Source organism: Hemitrygon akajei, chromosome 28 (genome assembly GCF_048418815.1).
Source record: "Hemitrygon akajei chromosome 28, sHemAka1.3, whole genome shotgun sequence".
NCBI classification, from domain to species: domain Eukaryota; kingdom Metazoa; phylum Chordata; class Chondrichthyes; order Myliobatiformes; family Dasyatidae; genus Hemitrygon; species Hemitrygon akajei.
In genome coordinates this window covers 20,295,855-20,300,912 of record NC_133151.1, presented here as the reverse complement: position 1 = coordinate 20,300,912, position 5,058 = coordinate 20,295,855, and the positions used below count along the sequence as shown (strand labels likewise).

The 5,058-nt window shown below is 46.0% G+C and overlaps 1 non-coding gene across 1 annotated transcript; it reads left to right on the top strand.

Moving 5' to 3' along the window:
* Positions 1 to 205: 205 nt before the first annotated feature.
* On the top strand, positions 206 to 287 carry trnas-aga (transfer RNA serine (anticodon AGA)). The gene has a single exon. It is a non-coding gene; the product is annotated as a tRNA-Ser (tRNA).
* Positions 288 to 5,058: the final 4,771 nt, after the last annotated feature.

Genomic DNA, 5,058 nt, shown 5'->3' with positions numbered 1-5,058 from the left:
TTCCGGGTGAAAGGTCATAGTTCTGAACGTGAACTCTTTCTCCCTTCACAGTCGCTAACAGATCTGCTGGGCATTTTCAGCAGTATCCGCTTTTACTTCAGGTAATTATAATTATAATTATAATTATAATAATCAGGATTATAATTATAATCCTGATTATTTGACTAACTGACTGCACGAGTTATGTGCAACTGCAAGAAACGTTGTCGTCGTGGCCGAGTGGTTAAGGCAATGGAATAGAAATCCATTGGGGTTTCCCCGTGTAGGTTCCAATCCTGCCGATTACGTGTTCCTATCGGTTTTGACTCCCTGATCCTTCTCACGGATGCAGTTGAATCACCGATCTGTCGTCGCCGACGCCATGTGTCCGCTTTTGTTCAGGTTGCCGCTGCTATGCAGTTGGTGAGCAACGGAGGCACCACTTTTTCACTTTATCGGGAGAGCGAGTGCCTGTGGGATGTGAAAATACCGGGTGAACGAGTAGACTTTCGGTGACTGTATGTCCTTGTCTTTGTTTTCATGCACGCTTGCGTGCTCGGTGGAGGGCGCTGATGATTGTTTGCTGGTAGGGTTGAGGGGGAGGGAGTCAGTGCCTCACTGCTGCTTCTGCATGCGAGGGGGAACTGTGAGGAGGCTTTGGGATTCTAACGTTTAACTATCATCATTCTTTGGCACACTCCTGTGTTTTTGTGGATGTTTGCGAAGAAGATGAATTTCATAATGTATATTGTATATTTTTTCTGACATTAAATGTACCTATTGAAACCTATTGTTATTATATTTATAGTATCCTTTCTAGCTCAAGCTGGTAAAACCTGAAGTACGGGTACAGTCTAACACACTCATTCCTCAATAGCTGCGGACTTCGTATCATTCTAGTGGTGTAGAGTACAGTGGTTTTCAGGACATTTACAGAAATATTGCTTTGCACTTCTAACTGTTTAGTGTTTGTTGAGCGAATTTGAGATGATAGGTATGGTTGGTATCACCATTGGAACAATTTATGCACTGTTGTTGCTTGATAGTATTTCCATTTCATCTCTTAAGTCAGCATATTTACGGTGATATTCACTTTTTAATTCCTGTATTTTATGCGTGTTTGCAGTGGCTATATCGATTAAGTAAGTAGTTCTTGCATTTTAATCCAGTAATATTATATCCGAACGGTTACCATGGATTGTCCCATCAGTAATAGTGGATCAAACATAATATAGTTTGTAGGACTCTGGCTCTAATTTGGATGAAGCTTATATTTCTAGAAAGGTATGCGTCATTTATGAGTTTACATTTGAAATCAAGATTTTGATGAATGACTTTCGTCAGTTGATTATCCCCGTGTAAGGACCTAGATTGAAATGAACTGCTACTCAAACCTGTTTGTTTCTATTTGGGGTTAAAGAACAATCTTGTGTCTGTTGATATATTTGCTTCATCTGTCTCCACCTTAGCGTTTTAGCCATGATTTCATAATACTATGAAGTTATAATTAAATAACGTCTACTGTTATTTTTTGTTTTGAAGTCAGATAGTCACGTAAATTTTTCTCAGTGGCACAGTCTCTGCCAAAAATATGAATAAATGATGAAGTCCGTCAGATTTTCATACACAAAATGTGTCAAAAATCTGGGGAGAGATCATGAACATCAGATGATCTGGTGGGATCGGACTGAATGGCAGAGCAGGGTTGAAGGTCTGGCCGTATCCCCTTTGACTTCTGTTTTCTACCTTTCAAAGTTCACCATTTGTGATCAGCGACTCAGAAAGAGGGATGACACGTACATTTTCCAAGATGGATATATTTCAGTGGCAGAGACGCGGGTGAATCCTAACGTTTCATATGAAACGGTGTGAAGCGCGGGGATAAGCAATTGCCATCCTGCATTTAAACGCCCCACGTGGGGGAGTTAAAAACATACTTACTGCATCCAGTGCAAATCCTCGAGAAGAAATGGAGAAACCGGTAGCAGGTAGCAGGGCGGGACGAACCATCATCGGTACCCCACACTTCCGCATCTATCACTGACTGGTTCTCAAGTGATGCTCTGAACGTTATACCAACAGTAATTCAGCAACCATGAATCCAAGTGGTGAGATGGTAGCATTAAGGTAAGCACTTGCTGTGGATGAACTTCCTGTCACAAGAAACTTGGTTCAACTTTAAGGTAATCCGATGTTCAGTTCATTTTCGGAGCAGGATTGTGAAGTGAATGAAAACTCTGGATTGTACGTGGTTAGTCCCCGTTATGGAGTAAAACGTCGTTATTAATTTCTAAAGCACCAGAAGACGGAGGAATTGTCCATCTGAGCAATTAAATAATGTAAAACGCATTCACGGGCGAAATATCGGAAACGAGGTGCAAGATGGGATGAGGCATAAATGGCACATAGAGTAGGACTGGGTGAAAGGGCAGATGCAATCTCAATGGCTCTTCACACGGCCTTAGATCACCTGGAGAACAGAAACATCTATTTCAGGATGCGGTTCATCGAATATACCCAAGCATTTAATAACATCATTCGAACAATCCAAATTGAGAATTACAGAACCTTGTCCTCTGTAACTTCGTCTCTAATTGAATCCTCGAATTCCCAAGCTGAAGACCACAATCTGAGCGAATTGGTAATAAAATCTCCTCATCACCGGCGATCAATACTGGCACACCTCAGGAGTATGTGCCTTGCCCACTGCTCTACTGTATCTATACCCACGACTCTGTGGTTAGGCATAGTTCAAGTACCATCTGCAAATTTGCTGATGCTACAACCATTGTTGATAGAATCTCAGATGGAGACGAGACGGCGTACAGGAGCGAGATCTGCTAACTAGTGCAGTGATGTCGCAGCATCAACCTTTTACACAACGTCAGGAAGATGGAGGAGCTGATTGTGGACTTCAGGAAGTGTAAAATGAAGGAACACTTATCAATATTCATAGAGGGATCAGACGTGGAGAGTGTGAGCAGTTTCAAATTCCCGGGTGTTAAGTTTTCTGACGAACCTAACCTAGTCCCTACATTTTGAAAGCAAGACAACGACTATGTTTCATACGCAGTTTGAAGAGAATTTGTATGATAGCAAAAACACTCAGAACATCTATCAGCTATAGAATGCAGATCATTCTGACATGCTGCATCATTGACTGTTATTGTGGGGGGGGGGGGCGGGAGTGTGGCTACGGTACAGGTTACAGTCAATTCGAAGTCCAAGCCTCTGTGTTCCATTCAAGGCCAACTCCTGGCTCTGTGTTCCATTCAAGGCCAACTCCTGGCTCTGTGTTCCATTCAAGTCCAAGTCCGGGCTCTGTGTTCCATTCAAGTCCAAGTCCGGGCTCTGTGTTCCATTCAAGTCCAAGTCCGGGCTCTGTGTTCCATTCAAGTCCAAGTCCGGGCTGGGTGATCCATTCAAGTACAAGTCCAGGCGCTGAGTTCCTGCTATTTCCATGTCTGGGCATTGTGTTGATGTCACATCAAAGACAAGTCTTGGTTTTCCAGTCAATTCCAATTCGGGGCTCTGTGTTCCTGTCAAGTCCATGACCGGGTTGGGTGTTCCTGTCAGGTCTATATCCGGGCTCTGTGATCGAGTCAATTCCAAGTCCGGGCTCGGTCTTCCTTTCAAGTTCAAGTCCTGGCTCTGAGTTCCTGTCAAGTCCATGTCCGGTCTCTGTGTTCCAGTCACGTCCAAGAGCAGGCTCTGTGTTTCAGTCACGTCCAAGTGCCGGCTCTGTGTTCCTGTCACGACCAAGTACAGGCTCTGTGTTCCAGTCACGACCAAGTCGAGGCTCTGTGCTCCAGTCAAATCCAAGTCCAGGCTCTATGTTCCTGTCAAGTCCAAGTCCAGGCTCTGTGTTGCAGTCAAATCCAAGTCCAGGCTCTGTGTCCAGTCAAATCCAAGTCCAGGCTCTGTGTCCAGTCAAATCCATGTCCAGGCTTTTATTCCTGTCATGTCCTATTCCGGGCTCTGTGATCCTGTCAAGTCCAAGACCGGGCTCGGCGTTCCTTTCAAGACCAAGTCCAGGCTCTGAGTTCCTGTCAAGTCCATGTCCGGTCTCTGTATTCCAGTCACGTCCAAGTCCAGGTTCTGTGTTACAGTCAAATCCATGTCCAGGCTCTGTATTCCCTTCAAGGCGAAGTCTGGCTCGGATTTCCTGTCAAGGCCAAGTCCGGGCTCTGTGTTCCTGTCAACTCCAAGTCCAGGCACTGTGTTGCAGTCAATTCCTAGTCCGGTGTCAGGTTTCCTGACAAGTCAAAGTCCGGGTTCGGTGTTACAGTCAAGTGCAAGTCCAGGCTCTGTGTTCCTGTCAAGTCCAAGTCCAGGCTCGGTCTTTCGTTCAAGTCCAAGTCCGGGCTCTGAGTTCCAGACAAATCCATGTCCAGGCTCTGTATTCCTTTCAAGGCGAAGTCTGGGCTCGGATTTCCTGTCAAGGCCAAGTCCGGGCTCCGTGTTCCTGTCAATTCCAAGTGCGGGCACTGTGTTCCTGTCAATTCCAAGTCCGGGCTCTGTGTTCCTGTCAAGTCCATGACCGGGTTGGGTGTTCCTGTCAGGTCTACATCCGGGCTCTGTGATCGAGTCAAGTCCAAGTCCGGGCTCGGTCTTCCTTTCAAGTCCGAGTCCTGGCTCTGAGTTCCTATCAAGTCCATGTCCGGTCTCTGTGTTCCAGTCACGTCCAAGAGCAGGCTCTGTGTTTCAGTCACGACCAAGTGCCGGCTCTGTGTTCCTGTCGCGACCAAGTACAGGCTCTGTGTTCCAGTCACGACCAGGTCGAGGCTCTGTATTCCATTCAAATCCAAGTCCAGGCTCTTTGTTCCTGTCAAGTCCAAGTCCAGGCTCTTTGTCCCAGTCAAATCCAAGTCCAGGCTCTGTGTTCCAGTCAAATCCAAGTCCAGGCTCTGTGTCCCAGCAACGTCCAAGTCCAGGCTCTGTGTTCCATTCAAATTCATGTCCAGGATCTGTGTTCCAGTCACGTCCAAGTCCAGGCTCTGTGTTCCAGTCACGTCCAAGTCCAGGCTCTGTGTTGCGTTCACGTTCAAGTCCAGGCTCTGTGTTCCGTTCACGTTCAAG